This window comes from Hyla sarda, unplaced genomic scaffold (genome assembly GCF_029499605.1).
Source record: "Hyla sarda isolate aHylSar1 unplaced genomic scaffold, aHylSar1.hap1 scaffold_531, whole genome shotgun sequence".
Lineage (NCBI taxonomy): Eukaryota > Metazoa > Chordata > Amphibia > Anura > Hylidae > Hyla > Hyla sarda.
Genome location: NW_026610542.1, coordinates 218,374 through 232,408, shown reverse-complemented (window position 1 = coordinate 232,408; position 14,035 = coordinate 218,374). Strand labels below are relative to the sequence as shown.

At 45.9% G+C, this 14,035-nt stretch overlaps 6 non-coding genes across 6 annotated transcripts; all 6 read right to left on the bottom strand.

Annotated features, from left to right (window-relative positions):
- Window positions 1-636: 636 nt before the first annotated feature.
- LOC130338860 (U2 spliceosomal RNA) lies at window positions 637-827 on the bottom strand. Its single transcript, XR_008879331.1, has one exon. It is a non-coding gene; the product is annotated as a U2 spliceosomal RNA (small nuclear RNA).
- A 2,087-nt stretch (window positions 828-2,914) lies between these two features.
- LOC130338858 (U2 spliceosomal RNA) lies at window positions 2,915-3,105 on the bottom strand. Its single transcript, XR_008879330.1, has one exon. It is a non-coding gene; the product is annotated as a U2 spliceosomal RNA (small nuclear RNA).
- A 2,086-nt stretch (window positions 3,106-5,191) lies between these two features.
- On the bottom strand, window positions 5,192-5,382 carry LOC130338856 (U2 spliceosomal RNA). Its single transcript, XR_008879328.1, has one exon. It is a non-coding gene; the product is annotated as a U2 spliceosomal RNA (small nuclear RNA).
- A 2,085-nt stretch (window positions 5,383-7,467) lies between these two features.
- Window positions 7,468-7,660, bottom strand: LOC130338861 (U2 spliceosomal RNA). The gene has a single exon (XR_008879332.1). It is a non-coding gene; the product is annotated as a U2 spliceosomal RNA (small nuclear RNA).
- Window positions 7,661-9,743: 2,083 nt separating this feature from the next.
- LOC130338855 (U2 spliceosomal RNA) lies at window positions 9,744-9,934 on the bottom strand. Its single transcript, XR_008879327.1, has one exon. It is a non-coding gene; the product is annotated as a U2 spliceosomal RNA (small nuclear RNA).
- A 2,086-nt stretch (window positions 9,935-12,020) lies between these two features.
- On the bottom strand, window positions 12,021-12,211 carry LOC130338854 (U2 spliceosomal RNA). The gene has a single exon (XR_008879326.1). It is a non-coding gene; the product is annotated as a U2 spliceosomal RNA (small nuclear RNA).
- Between the last annotated feature and the right edge of the window lie 1,824 nt (window positions 12,212-14,035).

Sequence of the window (14,035 nt, the reverse complement as noted above, 5' to 3'; positions counted from 1 at the left end):
CCTCTGTACTTTGGTCTATATTGATGCGGGACATAGACAGCCAGCTGATGACCAATCCATTAGTGCAATGGATGGCTGGAAGCATTTGTCTTTGCCTTTGCAATACCACAGAAGCAATGCATGGTCAATGTACAGCAATGACACACCTGTGTGAACAGCCAGGAGACCCCCCCCCCATGTTATGTTACATAGTTACATAGTTAGTACGGTCGAAAAAAGACATATGTCCATCAAGTTCAACCAGGGAATTAAGGGGTAGGGGTGTGGCGCGATATTGGGGAAGGGATGAGATTTTATATTTCTTCATAAGCATTAATCTTATTTTGTCAATTAGGAACATTCAGCACCCACCCGCTATCAAGGCAGCTGCCTATCATGTCATGCCCTACCTGCACAGGTGTGCTGGCTACTCAAATGATCCAATTAAGGAGGCCATTTAGTCAGCAGCAGCAGAAGTCCTGTGCCTGGACGCTCCAACAGCGGCCAGACACAAGCAGAAGCAGCAGAAGCAGCAGCAGCAGCACCACCTTTTGTTTTTTGGCTGCAGCAGCAGCAAGGCCCACAGGGCTGGCTAGCTGGCTAGCCAGCAAGCAGGTAGCAATGAAAGTAGGAATCTTTCTTTTTAACCCTGTAAGGGGGTGGTGCACTGTACCCGAAGATACTGCCATATCGGGTCAATGCATAGGGCGACGGAAGCAAGCTTCGAAATCGGCCCCCGTTCTCAAAAATCCATTTAATATATGGTCCCCAGATAGGGGACGTATCAGATATTAAACTGATAAGAACAGATACTACACTTGATCTTAGCCAAAAGGCCGAGAAGCGATAACCGTGAAAGGGGCGGGCCCAACAAGGTCCCCTTCATGGGCACTATCACTGCTTGCTGTCAGGGAGGCTGCCAGACAATTTTCCATGCACACTCTGGGCTGGGGGGCAGTCAACCACCAGTACACACAGCAGAACCTAAACCCATACCATTATTGCTAAGCAGCAAGACAGGGGCCCATTGCACTCCCACGGGGCCTTTTTAAATGCAATCCATAACCCGGATTTGCCAGGAACCCTTCTTACTCCTCCTACTTGCATGTGACACTGGGCTTAGGATCTGCATAGGAAACACACACACAAGCACACACCTACCTTTGTTGCCTGCAGATGCCTCCTTGGCTGTCCCCAAACGGTATCAAACCAACACCCACGGGAAGCTGTAAGCATAGAGGACATGCCTGCACCCCATTGGACTTACCTGTGTGGGTTAAACCCGGGTTATTTGACAACCTATGGCGGTGATGGTTCTGCTCAGGCAGAGCAGTGCTGATGCTCCTCATAAAGCTGTCGCTGCTGTGAAGGTTCTAGGTGACATCACAAATCCCTATGGTTACATACACAACAAAGCTGGGTTGTTGTTGTTTACACTCTGCAAGGCCTGTGGAAGTGAGTGACATCATAGCACTGTAGTTCTGAGGGTTCTAGATGGATGCAACAATCTCCTGTTGCTTCTATGAAGGCCATAATAGACGACATCACCAAACAGCTCCATAGTCACATACACAGCAAAGGAGAGATGTTGTTTACACCTAGTGATGTCAGTGGTATTGAGTGACATCACAGCACAGTGCTAAGGCTCCTGGGCCTGGACACAGCAGCGGCTGCAATATCTCAACGGAGAATACGTTTATATATATGTGTGTGTGTGCGCGTATATATATATATATATATATATATATATATATATATATATATATATATCTCCGCCGAAATCACTTTTAAACCCATTTCCACCTTTTTTTCCCTTCTCTTCCTCTTACTTTTTTTTCACGTTTTTTTACGTTTTTCTCCTTTTCGCCTCTTTTCTGGGCGTATTATTCTTCTTTTTCTTCTTTTTTTTCGTCTAATGCATACCCCATCAGTGCAGCAATGCTTATTCAATACCGCCAGCAGATGGAGACACTGGGGGATAATTTTCTAAGGATTTATACTGATTTTTCCTGTCTGAATTTGTCGCACAGAAAGTTGCAGGCCAAATATGTGTGACATTTCTGCGACTTTAGCTTCTAGAGCATTTTTACAACATTATACATAGGTGCTGAATACATAAAAAGCGACTGTTCAGCGACAGACAAGTCGCATCGGCTGAAAGTAGGCCAGAATGTCAGTCCATGTTGGAGCAGGTTTAGATACAGTCTAAAGTATAGATCTCAAAGTCTGTGCACAGAATTTAGCAAGGGCCTCGCACCTTCTGATGCATCAGGTAGGTGCACAATAGCATAGCCTAACCCTCTGTACTTTGGTCTATATTGATGCGGGACATAGACAGCCAGCTGATGACCAATCCATTAGTGCAATGGATGGCTGGAAGCATTTGTCTTTGCCTTTGCAATACCACAGAAGCAATGCATGGTCAATGTACAGCAATGACACACCTGTGTGAACAGCCAGGAGACCCCCCCCCCCATGTTATGTTACATAGTTACATAGTTAGTACGGTCGAAAAAAGACATATGTCCATCAAGTTCAACCAGGGAATTAAGGGGTAGGGGTGTGGCGCGATATTGGGGAAGGGATGAGATTTTATATTTCTTCATAAGCATTAATCTTATTTTGTCAATTAGGAACATTCAGCACCCACCCGCTATCAAGGCAGCTGCCTATCATGTCATGCCCTACCTGCACAGGTGTGCTGGCTACTCAAATGATCCAATTAAGGAGGCCATTTAGTCAGCAGCAGCAGAAGTCCTGTGCCTGGACGCTCCAACAGCGGCCAGACACAAGCAGAAGCAGCAGAAGCAGCAGCAGCAGCACCACCTTTTGTTTTTTGGCTGCAGCAGCAGCAAGGCCCACAGGGCTGGCTAGCTGGCTAGCCAGCAAGCAGGTAGCAATGAAAGTAGGAATCTTTCTTTTTAACCCTGTAAGGGGGTGGTGCACTGTACCCGAAGATACTGCCATATCGGGTCAATGCATAGGGCGACGGAAGCAAGCTTCGAAATCGGCCCCCGTTCTCAAAAATCCATTTAATATATGGTCCCCAGATAGGGGACGTATCAGATATTAAACTGATAAGAACAGATACTACACTTGATCTTAGCCAAAAGGCCGAGAAGCGATAACCGTGAAAGGGGCGGGCCCAACAAGGTCCCCTTCATGGGCACTATCACTGCTTGCTGTCAGGGAGGCTGCCAGACAATTTTCCATGCACACTCTGGGCTGGGGGGCAGTCAACCACCAGTACACACAGCAGAACCTAAACCCATACCATTATTGCTAAGCAGCAAGACAGGGGCCCATTGCACTCCCACGGGGCCTTTTTAAATGCAATCCATAACCCGGATTTGCCAGGAACCCTTCTTACTCCTCCTACTTGCATGTGACACTGGGCTTAGGATCTGCATAGGAAACACACACACAAGCACACACCTACCTTTGTTGCCTGCAGATGCCTCCTTGGCTGTCCCCAAATGGTATCAAACCAACACCCACGGGAAGCTGTAAGCATAGAGGACATGCCTGCACCCCATTGGACTTACCTGTGTGGGTTAAACCCGGGTTATTTGACAACCTATGGCGGTGATGGTTCTGCTCAGGCAGAGCAGTGCTGATGCTCCTCATAAAGCTGTCGCTGCTGTGAAGGTTCTAGGTGACATCACAAATCCCTATGGTTACATACACAACAAAGCTGGGTTGTTGTTGTTTACACTCTGCAAGGCCTGTGGAAGTGAGTGACATCATAGCACTGTAGTTCTGAGGGTTCTAGATGGATGCAACAATCTCCTGTTGCTTCTATGAAGGCCATAATAGACGACATCACCAAACAGCTCCATAGTCACATACACAGCAAAGGAGAGATGTTGTTTACACCTAGTGATGTCAGTGGTATTGAGTGACATCACAGCACAGTGCTAAGGCTCCTGGGCCTGGACACAGCAGCGGCTGCAATATCTCAACGGAGAATACGTTTATATATATGTGTGTGTGTGCGCGTATATATATATATATATATATATATATATATATATATATATATATATTTCTCCGCCGAAATCACTTTTAAACCCATTTCCACCTTTTTTTCCCTTCTCTTCCTCTTACTTTTTTTTCACGTTTTTTTACGTTTTTCTCCTTTTCGCCTCTTTTCTGGGCGTATTATTCTTCTTTTTCTTCTTTTTTTTCGTCTAATGCATACCCCATCAGTGCAGCAATGCTTATTCAATACCGCCAGCAGATGGAGACACTGGGGGATAATTTTCTAAGGATTTATACTGATTTTTCCTGTCTGAATTTGTCGCACAGAAAGTTGCAGGCCAAATATGTGTGACATTTCTGCGACTTTAGCTTCTAGAGCATTTTTACAACATTATACATAGGTGCTGAATACATAAAAAGCGACTGTTCAGCGACAGACAAGTCGCATCGGCTGAAAGTAGGCCAGAATGTCAGTCCATGTTGGAGCAGGTTTAGATACAGTCTAAAGTATAGATCTCAAAGTCTGTGCACAGAATTTAGCAAGGGCCTCGCACCTTCTGATGCATCAGGTAGGTGCACAATAGCATAGCCTAACCCTCTGTACTTTGGTCTATATTGATGCGGGACATAGACAGCCAGCTGATGACCAATCCATTAGTGCAATGGATGGCTGGAAGCATTTGTCTTTGCCTTTGCAATACCACAGAAGCAATGCATGGTCAATGTACAGCAATGACACACCTGTGTGAACAGCCAGGAGACCCCCCCCCCATGTTATGTTACATAGTTACATAGTTAGTACGGTCGAAAAAAGACATATGTCCATCAAGTTCAACCAGGGAATTAAGGGGTAGGGGTGTGGCGCGATATTGGGGAAGGGATGAGATTTTATATTTCTTCATAAGCATTAATCTTATTTTGTCAATTAGGAACATTCAGCACCCACCCGCTATCAAGGCAGCTGCCTATCATGTCATGCCCTACCTGCACAGGTGTGCTGGCTACTCAAATGATCCAATTAAGGAGGCCATTTAGTCAGCAGCAGCAGAAGTCCTGTGCCTGGACGCTCCAACAGCGGCCAGACACAAGCAGAAGCAGCAGAAGCAGCAGCAGCAGCACCACCTTTTGTTTTTTGGCTGCAGCAGCAGCAAGGCCCACAGGGCTGGCTAGCTGGCTAGCCAGCAAGCAGGTAGCAATGAAAGTAGGAATCTTTCTTTTTAACCCTGTAAGGGGGTGGTGCACTGTACCCGAAGATACTGCCATATCGGGTCAATGCATAGGGCGACGGAAGCAAGCTTCGAAATCGGCCCCCGTTCTCAAAAATCCATTTAATATATGGTCCCCAGATAGGGGACGTATCAGATATTAAACTGATAAGAACAGATACTACACTTGATCTTAGCCAAAAGGCCGAGAAGCGATAACCGTGAAAGGGGCGGGCCCAACAAGGTCCCCTTCATGGGCACTATCACTGCTTGCTGTCAGGGAGGCTGCCAGACAATTTTCCATGCACACTCTGGGCTGGGGGGCAGTCAACCACCAGTACACACAGCAGAACCTAAACCCATACCATTATTGCTAAGCAGCAAGACAGGGGCCCATTGCACTCCCACGGGGCCTTTTTAAATGCAATCCATAACCCGGATTTGCCAGGAACCCTTCTTACTCCTCCTACTTGCATGTGACACTGGGCTTAGGATCTGCATAGGAAACACACACACAAGCACACACCTACCTTTGTTGCCTGCAGATGCCTCCTTGGCTGTCCCCAAACGGTATCAAACCAACACCCATGGGAAGCTGTAAGCATAGAGGACATGCCTGCACCCCATTGGACTTACCTGTGTGGGTTAAACCCGGGTTATTTGACAACCTATGGCGGTGATGGTTCTGCTCAGGCAGAGCAGTGCTGATGCTCCTCATAAAGCTGTCGCTGCTGTGAAGGTTCTAGGTGACATCACAAATCCCTATGGTTACATACACAACAAAGCTGGGTTGTTGTTGTTTACACTCTGCAAGGCCTGTGGAAGTGAGTGACATCATAGCACTGTAGTTCTGAGGGTTCTAGATGGATGCAACAATCTCCTGTTGCTTCTATGAAGGCCATAATAGACGACATCACCAAACAGCTCCATAGTCACATACACAGCAAAGGAGAGATGTTGTTTACACCTAGTGATGTCAGTGGTATTGAGTGACATCACAGCACAGTGCTAAGGCTCCTGGGCCTGGACACAGCAGCGGCTGCAATATCTCAACGGAGAATACGTTTATATATATGTGTGTGCGTGCGCGTATATATATATATATATATATATATATATATATATATATATATATATTCTCCGCCGAAATCACTTTTAAACCCATTTCCACCTTTTTTTCCCTTCTCTTCCTCTTACTTTTTTTTCACGTTTTTTTACGTTTTTCTCCTTTTCGCCTCTTTTCTGGGCGTATTATTCTTCTTTTTCTTCTTTTTTTTCGTCTAATGCATACCCCATCAGTGCAGCAATGCTTATTCAATACCGCCAGCAGATGGAGACACTGGGGGATAATTTTCTAAGGATTTATACTGATTTTTCCTGTCTGAATTTGTCGCACAGAAAGTTGCAGGCCAAATATGTGTGACATTTCTGCGACTTTAGCTTCTAGAGCATTTTTACAACATTATACATAGGTGCTGAATACATAAAAAGCGACTGTTCAGCGACAGACAAGTCGCATCGGCTGAAAGTAGGCCAGAATGTCAGTCCATGTTGGAGCAGGTTTAGATACAGTCTAAAGTATAGATCTCAAAGTCTGTGCACAGAATTTAGCAAGGGCCTCGCACCTTCTGATGCATCAGGTAGGTGCACAATAGCATAGCCTAACCCTCTGTACTTTGGTCTATATTGATGCGGGACATAGACAGCCAGCTGATGACCAATCCATTAGTGCAATGGATGGCTGGAAGCATTTGTCTTTGCCTTTGCAATACCACAGAAGCAATGCATGGTCAATGTACAGCAATGACACACCTGTGTGAACAGCCAGGAGACCCCCCCCCCATGTTATGTTACATAGTTACATAGTTAGTACGGTCGAAAAAAGACATATGTCCATCAAGTTCAACCAGGGAATTAAGGGGTAGGGGTGTTGCGCGATATTGGGGAAGGGATGAGATTTTATATTTCTTCATAAGCATTAATCTTATTTTGTCAATTAGGAACATTCAGCACCCACCCGCTATCAAGGCAGCTGCCTATCATGTCATGCCCTACCTGCACAGGTGTGCTGGCTACTCAAATGATCCAATTAAGGAGGCCATTTAGTCAGCAGCAGCAGAAGTCCTGTGCCTGGACGCTCCAACAGCGGCCAGACACAAGCAGAAGCAGCAGAAGCAGCAGCAGCAGCACCACCTTTTGTTTTTTGGCTGCAGCAGCAGCAAGGCCCACAGGGCTGGCTAGCTGGCTAGCCAGCAAGCAGGTAGCAATGAAAGTAGGAATCTTTCTTTTTAACCCTGTAAGGGGGTGGTGCACTGTACCCGAAGATACTGCCATATCGGGTCAATGCATAGGGCGACGGAAGCAAGCTTCGAAATCGGCCCCCGTTCTCAAAAATCCATTTAATATATGTGGTCCCCAGATAGGGGACGTATCAGATATTAAACTGATAAGAACAGATACTACACTTGATCTTAGCCAAAAGGCCGAGAAGCGATAACCGTGAAAGGGGCGGGCCCATCAAGGTCCCCTTCATGGGCACTATCACTGCTTGCTGTCAGGGAGGCTGCCAGACAATTTTCCATGCACACTCTGGGCTGGGGGGCAGTCAACCACCAGTACACACAGCAGAACCTAAACCCATACCATTATTGCTAAGCAGCAAGACAGGGGCCCATTGCACTCCCACGGGGCCTTTTTAAATGCAATCCATAACCCGGATTTGCCAGGAACCCTTCTTACTCCTCCTACTTGCATGTGACACTGGGCTTAGGATCTGCATAGGAAACACACACACAAGCACACACCTACCTTTGTTGCCTGCAGATGCCTCCTTGGCTGTCCCCAAACGGTATCAAACCAACACCCACGGGAAGCTGTAAGCATAGAGGACATGCCTGCACCCCATTGGACTTACCTGTGTGGGTTAAACCCGGGTTATTTGACAACCTATGGCGGTGATGGTTCTGCTCAGGCAGAGCAGTGCTGATGCTCCTCATAAAGCTGTCGCTGCTGTGAAGGTTCTAGGTGACATCACAAATCCCTATGGTTACATACACAACAAAGCTGGGTTGTTGTTGTTTACACTCTGCAAGGCCTGTGGAAGTGAGTGACATCATAGCACTGTAGTTCTGAGGGTTCTAGATGGATGCAACAATCTCCTGTTGCTTCTATGAAGGCCATAATAGACGACATCACCAAACAGCTCCATAGTCACATACACAGCAAAGGAGAGATGTTGTTTACACCTAGTGATGTCAGTGGTATTGAGTGACATCACAGCACAGTGCTAAGGCTCCTGGGCCTGGACACAGCAGCGGCTGCAATATCTCAACGGAGAATACGTTTATATATATGTGTGTGTGTGCGCGTATATATATATATATATATATATATATATATATATATATATATATTTCTCCGCCGAAATCACTTTTAAACCCATTTCCACCTTTTTTTCCCTTCTCTTCCTCTTACTTTTTTTCACGTTTTTTTACGTTTTTCTCCTTTTCGCCTCTTTTCTGGGCGTATTATTCTTCTTTTTCTTCTTTTTTTTCGTCTAATGCATACCCCATCAGTGCAGCAATGCTTATTCAATACCGCCAGCAGATGGAGACACTGGGGGATAATTTTCTAAGGATTTATACTGATTTTTCCTGTCTGAATTTGTCGCACAGAAAGTTGCAGGCCAAATATGTGTGACATTTCTGCGACTTTAGCTTCTAGAGCATTTTTACAACATTATACATAGGTGCTGAATACATAAAAAGCGACTGTTCAGCGACAGACAAGTCGCATCGGCTGAAAGTAGGCCAGAATGTCAGTCCATGTTGGAGCAGGTTTAGATACAGTCTAAAGTATAGATCTCAAAGTCTGTGCACAGAATTTAGCAAGGGCCTCGCACCTTCTGATGCATCAGGTAGGTGCACAATAGCATAGCCTAACCCTCTGTACTTTGGTCTATATTGATGCGGGACATAGACAGCCAGCTGATGACCAATCCATTAGTGCAATGGATGGCTGGAAGCATTTGTCTTTGCCTTTGCAATACCACAGAAGCAATGCATGGTCAATGTACAGCAATGACACACCTGTGTGAACAGCCAGGAGACCCCCCCCCCATGTTATGTTACATAGTTACATAGTTAGTACGGTCGAAAAAAGACATATGTCCATCAAGTTCAACCAGGGAATTAAGGGGTAGGGGTGTGGCGCGATATTGGGGAAGGGATGAGATTTTATATTTCTTCATAAGCATTAATCTTATTTTGTCAATTAGGAACATTCAGCACCCACCCGCTATCAAGGCAGCTGCCTATCATGTCATGCCCTACCTGCACAGGTGTGCTGGCTACTCAAATGATCCAATTAAGGAGGCCATTTAGTCAGCAGCAGCAGAAGTCCTGTGCCTGGACGCTCCAACAGCGGCCAGACACAAGCAGAAGCAGCAGAAGCAGCAGCAGCAGCACCACCTTTTGTTTTTTGGCTGCAGCAGCAGCAAGGCCCACAGGGCTGGCTAGCTGGCTAGCCAGCAAGCAGGTAGCAATGAAAGTAGGAATCTTTCTTTTTAACCCTGTAAGGGGGTGGTGCACTGTACCCGAAGATACTGCCATATCGGGTCAATGCATAGGGCGACGGAAGCAAGCTTCGAAATCGGCCCCCGTTCTCAAAAATCCATTTAATATATGGTCCCCAGATAGGGGACGTATCAGATATTAAACTGATAAGAACAGATACTACACTTGATCTTAGCCAAAAGGCCGAGAAGCGATAACCGTGAAAGGGGCGGGCCCAACAAGGTCCCCTTCATGGGCACTATCACTGCTTGCTGTCAGGGAGGCTGCCAGACAATTTTCCATGCACACTCTGGGCTGGGGGGCAGTCAACCACCAGTACACACAGCAGAACCTAAACCCATACCATTATTGCTAAGCAGCAAGACAGGGGCCCATTGCACTCCCACGGGGCCTTTTTAAATGCAATCCATAACCCGGATTTGCCAGGAACCCTTCTTACTCCTCCTACTTGCATGTGACACTGGGCTTAGGATCTGCATAGGAAACACACACACAAGCACACACCTACCTTTGTTGCCTGCAGATGCCTCCTTGGCTGTCCCCAAACGGTATCAAACCAACACCCACGGGAAGCTGTAAGCATAGAGGACATGCCTGCACCCCATTGGACTTACCTGTGTGGGTTAAACCCGGGTTATTTGACAACCTATGGCGGTGATGGTTCTGCTCAGGCAGAGCAGTGCTGATGCTCCTCATAAAGCTGTCGCTGCTGTGAAGGTTCTAGGTGACATCACAAATCCCTATGGTTACATACACAACAAAGCTGGGTTGTTGTTGTTTACACTCTGCAAGGCCTGTGGAAGTGAGTGACATCATAGCACTGTAGTTCTGAGGGTTCTAGATGGATGCAACAATCTCCTGTTGCTTCTATGAAGGCCATAATAGACGACATCACCAAACAGCTCCATAGTCACATACACAGCAAAGGAGAGATGTTGTTTACACCTAGTGATGTCAGTGGTATTGAGTGACATCACAGCACAGTGCTAAGGCTCCTGGGCCTGGACACAGCAGCGGCTGCAATATCTCAACGGAGAATACGTTTATATATATGTGTGTGTGTGCGCGTATATATATATATATATATATATATATATATATATATATATATATATTTCTCCGCCGAAATCACTTTTAAACCCATTTCCACCTTTTTTTCCCTTCTCTTCCTCTTACTTTTTTTTCACGTTTTTTTACGTTTTTCTCCTTTTCGCCTCTTTTCTGGGCGTATTATTCTTCTTTTTCTTCTTTTTTTTCGTCTAATGCATACCCCATCAGTGCAGCAATGCTTATTCAATACCGCCAGCAGATGGAGACACTGGGGGATAATTTTCTAAGGATTTATACTGATTTTTCCTGTCTGAATTTGTCGCACAGAAAGTTGCAGGCCAAATATGTGTGACATTTCTGCGACTTTAGCTTCTAGAGCATTTTTACAACATTATACATAGGTGCTGAATACATAAAAAGCGACTGTTCAGCGACAGACAAGTCGCATCGGCTGAAAGTAGGCCAGAATGTCAGTCCATGTTGGAGCAGGTTTAGATACAGTCTAAAGTATAGATCTCAAAGTCTGTGCACAGAATTTAGCAAGGGCCTCGCACCTTCTGATGCATCAGGTAGGTGCACAATAGCATAGCCTAACCCTCTGTACTTTGGTCTATATTGATGCGGGACATAGACAGCCAGCTGATGACCAATCCATTAGTGCAATGGATGGCTGGAAGCATTTGTCTTTGCCTTTGCAATACCACAGAAGCAATGCATGGTCAATGTACAGCAATGACACACCTGTGTGAACAGCCAGGAGACCCCCCCCCCATGTTATGTTACATAGTTACATAGTTAGTACGGTCGAAAAAAGACATATGTCCATCAAGTTCAACCAGGGAATTAAGGGGTAGGGGTGTGGCGCGATATTGGGGAAGGGATGAGATTTTATATTTCTTCATAAGCATTAATCTTATTTTGTCAATTAGGAACATTCAGCACCCACCCGCTATCAAGGCAGCTGCCTATCATGTCATGCCCTACCTGCACAGGTGTGCTGGCTACTCAAATGATCCAATTAAGGAGGCCATTTAGTCAGCAGCAGCAGAAGTCCTGTGCCTGGACGCTCCAACAGCGGCCAGACACAAGCAGAAGCAGCAGAAGCAGCAGCAGCAGCACCACCTTTTGTTTTTTGGCTGCAGCAGCAGCAAGGCCCACAGGGCTGGCTAGCTGGCTAGCCAGCAAGCAGGTAGCAATGAAAGTAGGAATCTTTCTTTTTAACCCTGTAAGGGGGTGGTGCACTGTACCCGAAGATACTGCCATATCGGGTCAATGCATAGGGCGACGGAAGCAAGCTTCGAAATCGGCCCCCGTTCTCAAAAATCCATTTAATATATGGTCCCCAGATAGGGGACGTATCAGATATTAAACTGATAAGAACAGATACTACACTTGATCTTAGCCAAAAGGCCGAGAAGCGATAACCGTGAAAGGGGCGGGCCCAACAAGGTCCCCTTCATGGGCACTATCACTGCTTGCTGTCAGGGAGGCTGCCAGACAATTTTCCATGCACACTCTGGGCTGGGGGGCAGTCAACCACCAGTACACACAGCAGAACCTAAACCCATACCATTATTGCTAAGCAGCAAGACAGGGGCCCATTGCACTCCCACGGGGCCTTTTTAAATGCAATCCATAACCCGGATTTGCCAGGAACCCTTCTTACTCCTCCTACTTGCATGTGACACTGGGCTTAGGATCTGCATAGGAAACACACACACAAGCACACACCTACCTTTGTTGCCTGCAGATGCCTCCTTGGCTGTCCCCAAACGGTATCAAACCAACACCCACGGGAAGCTGTAAGCATAGAGGACATGCCTGCACCCCATTGGACTTACCTGTGTGGGTTAAACCCGGGTTATTTGACAACCTATGGCGGTGATGGTTCTGCTCAGGCAGAGCAGTGCTGATGCTCCTCATAAAGCTGTCGCTGCTGTGAAGGTTCTAGGTGACATCACAAATCCCTATGGTTACATACACAACAAAGCTGGGTTGTTGTTGTTTACACTCTGCAAGGCCTGTGGAAGTGAGTGACATCATAGCACTGTAGTTCTGAGGGTTCTAGATGGATGCAACAATCTCCTGTTGCTTCTATGAAGGCCATAATAGACGACATCACCAAACAGCTCCATAGTCACATACACAGCAAAGGAGAGATGTTGTTTACACCTAGTGATGTCAGTGGTATTGAGTGACATCACAGCACAGTGCTAAGGCTCCTGGGCCTGGACACAGCAGCGGCTGCAATATCTCAACGGAGAATACGTTTATATATATGTGTGTGTGTGCGCGTATATATATATATATATATATATATATATATATATATATATATTTCTCCGCCGAAATCACTTTTAAACCCATTTCCACCTTTTTTTCCCTTCTCTTCCTCTTACTTTTTTTTCACGTTTTTTTACGTTTTTCTCCTTTTCGCCTCTTTTCTGGGCGTATTATTCTTCTTTTTCTTCTTTTTTTTCGTCTAATGCATACCCCATCAGTGCAGCAATGCTTATTCAATACCGCCAGCAGATGGAGACACTGGGGGATAATTTTCTAAGGATTTATACTGATTTTTCCTGTCTGAATTTGTCGCACAGAAAGTTGCAGGCCAAATATGTGTGACATTTCTGCGACTTTAGCTTCTAGAGCATTTTTACAACATTATACATAGGTGCTGAATACATAAAAAGCGACTGTTCAGCGACAGACAAGTCGCATCGGCTGAAAGTAGGCCAGAATGTCAGTCCATGTTGGAGCAGGTTTAGATACAGTCTAAAGTATAGATCTCAAAGTCTGTGCACAGAATTTAGCAAGGGCCTCGCACCTTCTGATGCATCAGGTAGGTGCACAATAGCATAGCCTAACCCTCTGTACTTTGGTCTATATTGATGCGGGACATAGACAGCCAGCTGATGACCAATCCATTAGTGCAATGGATGGCTGGAAGCATTTGTCTTTGCCTTTGCAATACCACAGAAGCAATGCATGGTCAATGTACAGCAATGACACACCTGTGTGAACAGCCAGGAGACCCCCCCCCCATGTTATGTTACATAGTTACATAGTTAGTACGGTCGAAAAAAGACATATGTCCATCAAGTTCAACCAGGGAATTAAGGGGTAGGGGTGTGGCGCGATATTGGGGAAGGGATGAGATTTTATATTTCTTCATAAGCATTAATCTTATTTTGTCAATTAGGAACATTCAGCACCCACCCGCTATCAAGGCAGCTGCCTATCATG